The sequence below is a fragment of the Arachis stenosperma genome, chromosome 1, assembly GCF_014773155.1.
Source record: "Arachis stenosperma cultivar V10309 chromosome 1, arast.V10309.gnm1.PFL2, whole genome shotgun sequence".
Lineage (NCBI taxonomy): Eukaryota > Viridiplantae > Streptophyta > Magnoliopsida > Fabales > Fabaceae > Arachis > Arachis stenosperma.
Window position 1 is genome coordinate 34,183,840 of NC_080377.1, and position 13,608 is coordinate 34,197,447.

Here is a 13,608-nt window from a genome sequence, read left to right on the forward strand (position 1 = left end):
TTGAGAAATCAAATTGACTTGCTGAGTCAATATCTTGTTCTGAGCCAATATGGCATTCAGAGTATCAATCTCAAGAACTCCTTTCTTCTGATTTGTCCCATTGTTCACAGGATTCCTTTCAGAAGTGTACATGAATTGGTTATTTGCAACCATTTCAATTAGTTCTTGAGCTATCCAATGACATCTTGGACAGTTCAGAGAGACCATCATAGAAAATACCTATGATGCTCCATTCAGAAAGCATGTCAGAAGGACATTTTCTCATCAATTGTTTGTATCTTTCCCAAGCTTCATAGAGGGATTCTCCTTCCTTCTGTCTGAAGGTTTGGACTTCCACTCTAAGCTTACTCAATTTTTGAGGTGGAAAGAACTTTGCCAAGAAGGCATTGACTAGCTTTTCCCAAGAGTTCAGGCTGTCTTTAGGTTGTAAGTCCAACCATGTTCTAGCTCTGTCTATTACAGCAAAAGGGAATAGCATAAGTCTGTAGACCTCAGGGTCAACCCCATTAGTCTTGACAGTGTCACAGATTTGCAAGAATTCAGCTAAGAACTAATGAGGATCTTCCAATGGAAGTCCATGGAACTTGCAATTCTGTTGCATTAGAGAAACTAATTAAGGCTTAAGCTCAAAGTTGTTTGCTCTAATGGCAGGGATAGAGATGCTTCTCCCATAGAAGTCGAGAGTAGGTGCAGTAAAGTCACCCAGCACCTTCCTTGCATTGTTGGCATTGTTGTTGTTTTCGGCTGCCATGGATTCTTCTTCTTTGAAGATTTCTGTTAGGTCCTCTACAGAGAGTTGTGCCTTAGCTTCTCTTAGCTTTCGTTTCAAGGTCCTTTCAGGTTCAGGGTCAGCCTCAACAAGAATGCTTTTGTCTTTGCTCCTGCTCATATGAAAGAGAAGAGAACAAGAAAATATGGAATCCTCTATGTCACAGTATAGAGATTCCTTGAGGTATCAGAGGAAAAGAAAAATAGAAGGAAGAGGTAGAAGAATTCGAACTTAGTGAGATAGAGTTCGAATTGTGCATTGAGGAGGAGTGATACTCCATAAATAGAAGGATGTGAGAAGAGGGGAAGAGATTTTTCAAAAATTAATTAAAAAGATTTTAAAAACATTTTGAAAAAGATTTTGAAGAAGATATGATTGAAAACTTTTTTTTTTTGAAAAAGATGTGATTAAAAAGATATGATTGAAAAGTAATTTAAAAAGATTTGATTTTAAAAATTAATGACTTGCCTAACAAGAAAAGATATGATTCAAACATTAAACCTCTCTCAACAGAAAAGGCAACATACTTGAAATGTTCAATCAAATCATTAATTGTTAGCAAGTATCTTTGAAAAAGGAGAGAAATTGATTTTGAAAATATTTGATTGAAAAGATTTGATTTGAAAAAGATTTGATTTTGAAAAACTTTGAAAACTTGAAAAATCTGAATTAAAAACAGAATCTTCCCTCTTGTGCCATCCTGGCGTTAAACGCCCAGAATGGTGCACATTCTGGCGTTTAACGCCCAAAGCTCTACCTTTTTGGGCGTTAAACGCCCAACCAGGCACCCTGGCTGGCGTTTAAACGCCAGTCTGTCCTTCTTCACTGGGCGTTTTGAACGCCCAGCTTTTTCTGTGTAATTCCTCTGCTACATGTTCTGAATCTTCAGTTCCCTGTACTATTGACTTGAAAATAGAACCAAGATCAAATAAACAATGCATGCAAGACACCAAACTTAAAATAAGACACTAGACTCAAACAAGAAACATAAAATATTTTTGGTTTTTATGATTTTTATAATTTTTTGATTTTTTTTTCGAAAATTAAGTGGAAAAGAAAATAAAGGTATCAAAATTCTTAATGAGAATTCCAGGAATCATGCAATGTTAGTCTAAAGCTTCAGTCTAAAGGAATTAGACATGGATAGTCAAGCTTCAGTAGGACATCGCATTCAAGAGCTAAATTGATGAGAATCAATCAGCTTTGGTGATGATAGGATCATCACCTTGAAACACAAGGATTCATTCTTAAGAACTCTGAAAAATACCTAATCTAAGCAACAAGATGAACCGTCAGTTGTCCATACTCGGAACAATACCCGGCAACGGCGCCAAAAACTTGGTGCACGAAATTGTGATCACTACTTTTCACAACTCAAATAATCCCTAGTAATGGCCCCAAAGACTTGGTGCTCAATACCATGGCATAAACACAACTTCGCACAACTAACCAGCAAGTGCACTGGGTCGTCCAAGTAATAAACCTTATGCGAGTAAGGGTCGATCCCACGAAGATTGTTGGTATGAAGCAAGCTATGGTCACCTTGTAAATCTCAGTCAGGCAGACTCAAATGGTTATGGATGATATATGAATAAAACATAAAGATAAAGATAGAGATACTTATGTATTTCATTGGTGAGAACTTCAGATAAGCGTATGAAGATGCTTTGTCCCTTCCGTCTCTCTGCTTTCCTACTGTCTTCATCCAATCCTTCTTACTCCTTTCCATGGCAAGCTTATGCAAGGGTTTCACCGTTGTCAGTGGCTACCTCCCATCCTCTCAGTGGAAATGTTCAACGCACCCTGTCACGGCACGGCTATCCAGCTGTCGGTTCTCGATCATGTCGGAATAGAATCCAGTGATTCTTTTGCGTCTGTCACTAACGTCCCACAATCGCGAGTTTGAAGCACGTCACAGTCATTCAATCATTGAATCCTACTCAGAATACCACAGACAAGGTTTAGACCTTTCGGATTCTCTTGAATGCCGCCATCAATTCTAGCCTATACCACGAAGACTCTGATCTCACGGAATGGCTGGCTCGGTTGTCAGGCGAGCACTCGGTTGTCAGGCGATCAACCATGCATCGTGTATCAGGAATCCAAGAGATAAACATTAGAGCCTTGTTGCTTGTAGAACGACAGTGGTTGTCAATCACGCGTTCATAAGTGAGAATGATGATGAGCGTCACATAATCATCACATTCATCAAGTTCTTGAGTGCGAATGAATATCTTGGAATAAGAATAAGCTGAATTGAATAGAAGAACAATAGTAATTGCATTAATACTCGAGGTACAGCAGAGCTCCACACCTTAATCTATGGTGTGTAGAAACTCCACCGTTGAAAATACATAAGAACAAGGTCTAGGCATGGCCGTGAGGCCAGCCTCCATGGTCTAAGATAGCATAAGACTAAAGATAGCTACCAAGATTCCAAGACATCAAATACAATAGCAAAAGGTCCTATTTATAGGGAACTAGTAGCTTAGGAATTACAAAGATGAGTAAATGACATAAAAATCCACTTTCGGGCCCACTTGGTGTGTGCTTGGGCTGAGCATTGAAGCATTTTCGTGTAGATACTTCTCTTGGAGTTAAACGCCAGCTTTTGTGCCAGTTTGGGCGTTTAACTCCCACTTTGGTGCCAGTTCCGGCGTTTAACGCTGGGAATTCTGAAGGTGACTTTGAACGCCGATTTGGGCCATCAAATCTTGAGCAAAGTATGGACTATCATATATTGCTGGAAAGCCCAGGATGTCTACTTTTCAACGCCGTTGAGAGCGCGCCAATTGGGCTTCTGTAGCTCCAGAAAATCCACTTCGAGTGCAGGGAGGTCAGAATCCAACAGCATCTGCAGTCCTTTTCAGTCTCTGAATCAGATTTTTGCTCAGGTCCCTCAATTTCAGCCAGAAAATACCTGAAATCACAGAAAAACACACAAACTCATAGTAAAGTCCAGAAAAGTGAATTTTAATTAATAACTAATAAAAATATACTAAAAACTCAACTAAATATACTAAAAACATACTAAAAACAATGCCAAAAAGCGTACAAATTATCCGCTCATCATCATGCAAGGTTCAATATGGTTGTATGATCCAAGTTAAAATGCAAAGGTTGGTGTAGAGCTCAATTGAATGGGTCTAGGATGTTGTTTGGCCGCTTCAGAGAGAATTCAGACTGCTTGCCACCCGAATGGAACAATATTGCTGAAAAAGAAGACGGGTGCAAAAGCAAGGTTTGGGACCCCGGAATTCATTCCAACAGTCATCACTCTTGGGGCCTTGTCACTTACTTTAGCTTGCTTGAAGGCTTTATGCAACTAGTGTGGGATCCCGGAGGCTATTGGAATTACAAACACTGGTGGGGATTCCTGGATGATTTCAAGCACAAGCCACCATAACAAGGGACTCACCAAATGTCCAACTTAAGGACTTTAACGAAAAGTGCTAGGTGGGAGACAACCCACCATGGTATATTCTTTCCTTTTTGTTCTTAGCTTTATTTTATTTTATTTTCATTCGTGTTCATTCATAATTTCTGCATAGTCATCTGCATTCTGCATTCTGCATTTTGCATACTGCATAAAAAAAATCGCACGCGACGCGCTAGCGTCGCCGACGTGTCCGCGTCATAGGTGCCTTGGACACGAGAAGAAAAGAAGCAGAGAGTCACGCGAAAGCATGGCTGGAGGCATGCCTTAGACACAAGCATGCCCACGCGAACGCGTTGCTGACGCGCCCGTGTCATTTTGGAAAATAGCCTCCCCACGCGTGTGCGTCACCTACGCGCACGCGTGACCCTACAAAATCGACGTAAAGAGGTATATGGCAGAACATTATGATGGAATGGGGCTGAAGTTATGCTGGAAGCACAAACCCCATTACGCGAACGCGTGTCTCACGTGTCCGCGTCATTATTTAAATAGAGGCCATTCACGCGTCTGCGTCACCCACGTGCACGCGTCATCCAAATTTTTGGCAATGTGCGTTTAGAATAGAGAGTTGTGCGTACGCGAGGCTAGACTCGCGCCAATAGCAAAATCAGGTCACGCGTGCGCATGACCCACGCGTCCGCGTCACCTGAACTTATCACCCACCACGTGATCGCATGCTCCACACGTCCGCATCACATGTGACGCACAGCTTATCCAGATCAGCCCAGTTATCTTATCTTTTCTTCCCCAATCCTAATTTTTTTCTTCTCACTTCTTATTTATTTCTTTTCCCTTCTTTCTTCTTAATTCCTTCTTACTTTTTACTTTCTTCCCCCTTCATTTTCACATCCACTATCAAGGTTCTTTTCTTTTCTTCTTCCCCTTTTTACCTTTTCATTATTATTTTTATTTTTATTTATGTTTTCTTCTTCTTTTCTTTTTACTTTCATTATCTATGTATTCTTTTTCTTTCTTTCTTTTTGCATGATTTTTATTGGTGTTAGAAATTTATTTGGGTAATTATTTTCTCGTATATAATTGCTTGTGGATTATTTAGGAATTGTTTAACAATTATTAATTATTTTTAGGGTCACTTGCATGTTCAATTTAATACTTTCAATAACATATTTACCACGCATGCTAAGTGTTTGTAAAAAAGCCTGTATGGCGTTGTGCATTCTTTTTAAATTATTCTATTCTACTACTCTAATGCCTATTTTTCACAAAACCCCTTTTTATATATTATTAATTGAATATAATTGTCAATACAAACAGATTGTTAGTTTAAAAGACTTGATAATCAAATTGGGCATTTAATGCTTGATCTATGTTACTCATACCTTTGACAGCATACCAATAAACATCTTGCATATACTTGCCATCACATGCACTTGCTATATTTCCATTGATGAACTTTTCACATGTAGTCGCGACTATGTGTTAACGACATCCTTCTTTACCGTGCATTGATTATCACTTGTCCATCCTCTTTCTTGCTCTAACCCTTAGTTTTAAAGTTACTTACTTTTTCCCTTTTCAGAATGGCCACCAAGACGGGTAAAGAGAAAGCTACTCCCAAACCACTAGCAAGGAAAGGAACAAAAAGAGCACCAGCTGAGGAACCACAACCTCCGTCCACTTGCACATCTTAGCATGCACCGAGGACGGTGCAATCTTTAAGTGTGGAGAGGTCGATACCGATCTTGTGGGTTAGTACCTTCTTGTCTCAACACCAATGTTTAAATTTTTTTTGTTAAATTAGTTGTTGCATTTACATGTTTGATTGTATATTTTCTTGATTTTGTGCATATTTTACCACTTGGTTGAAGTAATATTTTCTTTTTCAAGAAAACTTTTTATAACATTTCACTAATTTAAATTAAAAACTTTTTTGTTAAACTTGTTTGAAGAAATTTTATTTTGGAACATGGTTTAGAGCTCTAATGAGTTTGGAAAAATCTAATTTAATTTGATGATGAACAAACATTATTAAAAATAATTAATTACAAAATTATTAATTTAATCTTAATTCATACTTGCTTAATTAATAATTTTATGTGTGTAGATTTGCTATTGGGCCGAAAATAAAAAAGGGTAAGTACTGTTTTGGTCCCTAAAGTTTAGGGCCAGAATCGAAATCATCCCTCTTCTAATTTTGGATTTAAAATCATTCTTAATGTTGTTTTTTATTAAAATTGTCCTTATAATTTTTTTTGGACAAAAATACCCTCACCACTACCAATACAATTACCTTCTCCACCACCAACACCAACGCCACCGCCACCACCACCGCCACCGCCACCGACCAACACCAACACCAACACCAACACCAACACCACCACCACCACCACCACCACAGTAAACAACAAACAGAGATCAATTAACAAACTTCTTCCATCAACAGCAAACAACAATTCAAAAATCAAGAAATTCAGAAATCAAGAAAACCAACAACTCAAATCCAACAATGATTCAACAAATCAAAGATTCAACAAATCAAGAAGCAAAAGAATCAGAAGAAGAAGCAGAAACAAAAATCGAAGCAAGAAGTAGAGGCGGCGAGCAGCAGCGGAGCGAAAGCCGACGACGACGAGGGGGTCACGACGGTGACCTCCCTGTTTCTCCCCCCTTCTTTCTCTCTCCACCCCCGATAGCGTGGTGAGGACGATGGCGGCAGCACGGCGAGGACGCAGTGGTGATGAATGCGCGGCGGCTCCAAGCCTGTAACCCCCCTCACTCGCGATCCATCTCTCCTCGTGGTTCTGCTTAAGATGGCACGACGCAAACGGCGCGATGGTGGCGGCGACTGAAGCACGAACGACGGCGACAGGATCTGACGACAGCAACACAAGCAGCAGCGAGCTGCTCCCTCCCCGGCGCCATCCCCCTCCCCCCTTCCCTTCCCCTCCCCTGCCCTGCCCCATGCACCTTCGTATACCCCCCACCCACACGTTTTCTCCCCCTTCCCCAAACACGCATTTTGTTTTTTTTTTATTTTATAATTTTTATTATTAAAATAGGAATAGGGGTAGTTTAGGAATTAAATTAAAAATTTTAATAAAAAGGATGATTTTAATACAAAAAAAAATATTAAGGATGATTTTAAATCCAAAATTAGAAGAGGGACGATTTCGATTCTGGCCCTAAATTTTAGGGACCAAAACAGTACTTACCCCTAAAAAAAATGTTGCAAGCCCACATATGCATCTCACCTTCAGCCTTGGGTATAAAAATATGATAAATTAAGTGGCTGAAATAATTTGTGGTTATTTGGGCTGAAATGAAAAGAAGAGATCCTAAGCCTAATAAAATCAAAATTCAGCCTTATGCAATTTTTGTCATATGAATGTTGGCTGAAATGTTTTATTAGATGGGCCAGTTTTACTTATTAGTTATTATTGATGCAAGCCCAAATTATTTTGCTTGCCTGGTCCGAAACCAATTGAGAGAGAAAGAAAAAATGCCTCCAACGAATCTCAATTTTTACCATGTGATGGATTTCAAATTCATTTAATTATCATTAATTGCATGGGAACAATGAGAGAGAAAAAGGCATTTGATTTGATTGTAACACTTAATGCTACACGCTACTCAGCAAGAGAAGAATAATTTCATTTAATCTCATTCTCTTTCCTAATTCAATGCTTTTCAAATTTTTCTCTTCTCTCTCTACTTGCTTCTCACTTTCGGTCATATCACAGCAGCAACCATGGAATCTATGGCAAGCTACCATAGAGAAGAAGAAGCACGCCTAAAGACCATCAAAATGATGGCAAGAAAAAGAAAACTAAAAGTATGCTGTGGCTAAGATTTTCACTATTTTTGGTAAGATTTGGTGATGAGATATTGGTTTCTCCATACCAAAAATGGTTGAAGAAGATTTCGGCCAGCAAGAAGAAAATCTTTGGAAGGATGGCTTGTCTCTGATCTTGCTCAACCACCACAGAAGGTAGCTACAGTGGCTACGTGATGGAAGAGGCAGAGATAGGAGCAGATGAAGATATCATCATCATGAAGTATCAAGGGCCAGAAGTTCATCTTGGAAAGCAAGAAAAGATGAAGGGCTCGGATTGATGAAGATTGGTGACCAAGGAAGGACTAGAGATAATTGCATGTTGGGTTTTGCATGGGTTATCTCTTTTCTCTCTTTGGCCGAACCGGTTCTGCTTTGAAGAAGAAGAAGTTTAGCTTGGTTTGTTTTATTTCAACCTTGAAGGCTTTTCCCTATAAGCAAGGGTGAACAGTCAGGGTTTAATTTAAGGAGAAAGTGTGAGAGTGCAAGGCACAGAGTTCTTAGAGCTACCTGAGCTAACAAATTTTCTTCTTTCAATGTATTCTGTTTTGTATTTTTCTGTTTAATTTTGTCATGTCTTGAGTCTTATGAAAAAAGACAAACAGTGAGGTTTGTATGAAAAAGCCATAGAGCGGAAAAAGGCAGAGAGTGCAAAGTTAAAAGAAAAAGCCATAGATGTCTTTAGAGTTTTTTTGTACATCTGTGTTGTGTTTCATGATTCTGTGGGAATCCCCTTGTAAGTTGGGTTAGTACTTTACAGTTGAAAGCTTGGCAGTGACCAAGTCAAGTTCAGAATTGGGTTTAGAATTCTGGACTTGTCCCATATAGGAAGGGTAGTTCCTAAGGAGAATTGGTGTATGTAATCAAAGATGATTATAGTGAAATTCCATCATTGTTGTGATGGAGACTAGATGTAGACTGCACTGCACTTAGCAGCTGAACTAGGATATATCTGGCTGTAATTTTCTTTCTCTTCTACTCTATTTTTTGTTTCTGCTGCACATGAGATAAAACCGCAAAATATCTCGTGCCAAGTGACGAGACAAAAAGAAAAGTCTCGTGGCTAGGGACGAGACAAAAATCAAATAAATCTCCAGAAGTTGTTTCAAAGACCAGCAAGTGTTCTGAAGTAAAAAAGGGGCTAAGATTCAACCCCCCTTCTCTTAGCCACTGAAACCATCAACTGATATCAGAGCTTTGTCTCAAAGAGATCAAGCTTTGCAGCTTGGAGAAAAGATCCAGATGACAGAAAGTAGTAGCTCAAATCTGGTATCCTACAACCTTACAGAAGGACAGTCAAGTAATAGACCTCCTTTTTTCAATGGGAAAAACTATACCTATTGGAAGGAGAGAATGAAGATCTTTGTGCAAGCAGTGGATTACAGACTATGAAAGATTATCCTGGAAGGCCCCTAATTCCTAACCACCACAAGTGCTGAAGGAGTAGTCTCTCTCAAACCCGAAGCAAGCTGGACCGAAGAAGACAGAAAAAAAGTGGAACTCAATGCCAAGGCTGTCAACTTACTCAACTGTGGTATCAGCTTCGAGGAATACCGACGGGTATCACGATGCACAACAGCAAAGGAAATCTGGGACAAACTTCAAATCACCCATGAAGGAACCACAATAGTGAAGAAGATCCGGATAGACATGTTGAACAGAGAGTATGAAATGTTTGCAATAAAGGAAGGATAATCTATTGATGAACTGTTCGAACATTTCAACATCCTCATTGTTGGCTTGGATGCTATGGGAATAACGCATTCTGATTTTGTGCTTGTGAGGAGAGTTCTAAGATGTCTTACAAAAGAATGGGAAACAAAAGCCTTAATCATTTCTGAGAGCAGTAGTTTAGATTCCATGACATATGATGATTTGAGAGGAAACTTACTTGCTTTTGAAAATACCTATTTGAAAAAAGATTCAAAAAAGAAAGGAATTGCTTTTACATCTGTGACTAATAACCCCCTGGATGATGAATCCAGTGATAATTCTTTTGAAAATGAGTTTGTGTTGTTTGCCAAGAAATTCAGGAAAATGATAAAGTCCAAGGAAAGAGGCAAAGGAAGCAGCTTTAGGAAACAAAGAAAAGCTCTCATCAAGATTATATACTACAACTGTAAAAAAATCGGGCATTTCAAGTCAGATTGCCCTAAGTTGAAGAAAGAAGAGAAGCCAAAAAGAGGAAAGAAAAAGGGGCTGATGGCATCATGGGAGGACTTGGAAAATGACTCAGAGAGTGATGAAGAGTCTGAGACCAAGTCAGAACCATGTCTCATGGCAGATAACATTGAACAGGTAGTGTTTCATAATCCAAACACTGAAGATCTTCATCTTATGATAGACCACCTTTCTGAAAAATAAGATGTTTTTAGCTTGATAATCAAGATCTTCAACAACAAACGACCATCCTTAAAGCTGAAAACAGTTTTCTCAAAGAAAAACTAAGGGAGGCCGAAACTGCTTGTGAACTTGTTGAAGAAAATAAGCAGTTAAAAGCCCAACTTAGAAGCTGTGAAAGTGACCATTCTGTTGTTGCATATGTAAACTGTTTTAAAGAGAATGAAGAGTTGATGAAAAAGGTCAAAAACCTTAAAAATGACTTAGCCAAGTTCACACAAAGTTCTGAAAATTTAAATCAAATTTTGGCTAGTCAAAGACCTCTTTTTGATAAAGCTGGCTTGGGTTTTACAAAAATTTTAAAACTATTGAGAAACCTTTCTTTGAAAATATAGCTTCATCTTCTAATGACACAAGGTTTCAAAACCCAACCACTTTAACAAAATAGCAACTCCAAGGTTTTATAGATTATGCAACCGAAATGGCCACTTTTCCATTCAATGTTTTTTTGGTGAAAGGATGATTGGTGATAAAGTTTACAAAATTGTTTTTTATTATAATGGACTAGGACATAAGAGATGGTTTAACGTGAAAGGATCCAAGAAGATTTGGATACCTAAGGTCACTTGAGCTTGTTTTGTAGGTGTGCCTAGCATCCAAACGAAAGGAAAATATGTGGTACATGGACAGCGGATGCTCTAGGCACATGACCGGAAAGACAACCTCCTTCATAAATGTTGATGAGTATGATGGAGGACTTGTCACTTTCGGTAATGATGGAATAGGAAAGATAGTGGCCATTGGGAAAGTCGGTAAAAGCTTTTCATCTTGTATAAATGATGTTCTTCTTGTAAATGGTTTGGAACATAATCTACTTAGTGTAAGCCAATTGTGTGATCTAGGCTTTGAAGTTATTTTTAGAAAATTTGTGTGTTTGGTTGTTTGTGAAAAAACTGGAGATATTTTATTTGAGGCTAAAAGATGCAATAATGTATATGGTTTGACTCTTGAGGACTTGAAAGAACAAAATGTAACATGTTTCACATCTCTTGAATCTAAAAAATGGCTATGGCATAGAAAGTTGGGTCATGCTAGCATGTACCAAATTTCTAAGTTAGTCAAGAAAAATTTGGTTAGAGAAATTCCAAATATCAACTTTGATAAGGATCTTACTTGTGATGCTTGCCAATTGGGCAAACAAGTAAAATCCTCTTTTAAACCAAAAGATGGAATCTCAACTAAAAGGCCATTAGAGATGTTACACATTGATCTTTTTGGTTCAACAAGAACTCAAAGTTTAGGAGGAAAACACTATGGTCTTGTGGTGGTAGATGATTACTCTAGATTCGGTTGGGTACTTTTTCTTACTCATAAAAATGATGCTTTTCATGCTTTCTCAACCCTTTGCAAGAAAATTCAAAATGAAAAAGATTTAAAAGTGGCCCGTTTGATAAGTGATCACGGAAAGGAATTTAAAAACCAAGACTTTGAAAAATTCTATGATGACTTTGGAATTGCTCATAATTTTTCATGCCCTAGAACACCTCAACAAAATGGGGTTGTTGAAAGAAGGAATAGAAGCCTTCAAGAGATGACTAGGGCTATGTTATGTGAAAATGAGGTTCCAAAATTCCTATGGGCTGAAACTGTAAATATAGCATGGTACATTTTGAATAGGACCATTATTAGAAAAGGGTTAAGGAAAATTCCTTATGAGCTATGGAAAGGAACCCCTCCAAATCTTAAGTAATTTCATGTTTTTGGATGCAAATGTTTTGTGCTAAAAAACAAAGAAAATATTGGTAAATTTTATCCAAAATCATATGAGGGAATGTTTGTTGGATATTCCACCAATAGCAAGGCCTATAGGATTTATCTCAAAGAACATAAGATCATAGAGGAATCCATACATGTTTCTTTTTGTGACTCTAACTCAATTCCCAGTGCTGTAATTGAAGATGATACAAATTGTGAGGATGTTGTCAATAAAGAAACCAGTGAAGAAAATCCCAAGTCTGCTCAAAATGAAGAATCTGCCAGTCCAGTTTTGTCTCGTTATATTGGAGGAGATATTTCCATTTTGTCTCCTGAGCTTACAAGAGAAACTGAAATAGTGAGACCCACGGAAGCTCATCAAGGCTCAACACTACTCCAGAAGCCTAGAGAATGGAAGTCCATGAGAGGTTATCCTCATGACTTCATCATTGGTGATCCCTCTCCAGGTGTAACAACAAGATCCTTGATGATTGGATTTTTGACGGTTTAGAATTTTACAAATGAATTCTCGTTACAAGTATAGTTTCTAAACCAACAATAATCCTTTCATACAAAAATGTGTTTGTCACTAGTACAAACCTCCCTAAATTTATAAACCGAAGTATTGAACCTCGGATCGTTCTCCCTAGGAATTACAATAAAGTGTTCTTGTTATTGGTTATGAGTTATTTTGGGATTTTTGAGATTTTAGACAAGAATTATAAATGGCAAGGAAAATAAACTAACAACTAACAAAGCTCTTGGCAAGATATGAGAATTAGAAGTCCTATCCTAGTTATCCTCCTCAATTGTGACAACAAATTGTTCATTGCTCCCACTTAATTAACCTCTAACCATGGAGAAAAAGTCAAGTGGATGAATCAATTTAATTCCTCAAGTCCTAATCAACTCCTAAAGGAAAGACTAGCTTTAGAGGCATTCAAATCAATTAGCAACTTCTAATTATCAATCAACAAAGGAATTAGATAACTCAAGAGTCACTAATTACTCTACCTAGGCCAAGAGGAACAAAACCTACACTAAAATCCAACCAAGCATTTCATCAAATACTTGGAAGGTACAAAAGAAAAACAAAGCAAATTGACAACAAGAATAGAATCTAACAACAATTATTGAAAAGAATTAACAATAACAATCAAAAGAAACACATTTATTATGAATTACCTTGATTGAATTGAAAGAGAGTAGAAGAAACAAAAGTAGATCTACAACAAAACACAAAAACAACATAAAAGAGATTACAACAAAAGAATGGAAGAAGAATGAATGTAACAACAAAGAATTGAAGAGTAGAAGTAGAAGAAAGAGTGAATGAAAACCTAGATATAAGAACTAAACCTAATCCTAATCCTAATCCTAGAGAGAAGTGAGAGTTTCTCTCTCTAGAAACTACTTCTAACTACTTCTAAAACTAAACTATGACTAATGATGACTAGTATGTTGATTCCCCTTCAATCTTTGGCTTAAATAGTATCAGAAATGAGTTGGATT

The 13,608-nt window shown here is 37.9% G+C and overlaps 1 non-coding gene across 1 annotated transcript; it reads left to right on the forward strand.

Annotated features, from left to right (window-relative positions):
• Window positions 1–238: 238 nt before the first annotated feature.
• LOC130951674 (small nucleolar RNA R71) lies at window positions 239–346 on the forward strand. Its single transcript, XR_009074063.1, has one exon. It is a non-coding gene; the product is annotated as a small nucleolar RNA R71 (small nucleolar RNA).
• Window positions 347–13,608: the final 13,262 nt, after the last annotated feature.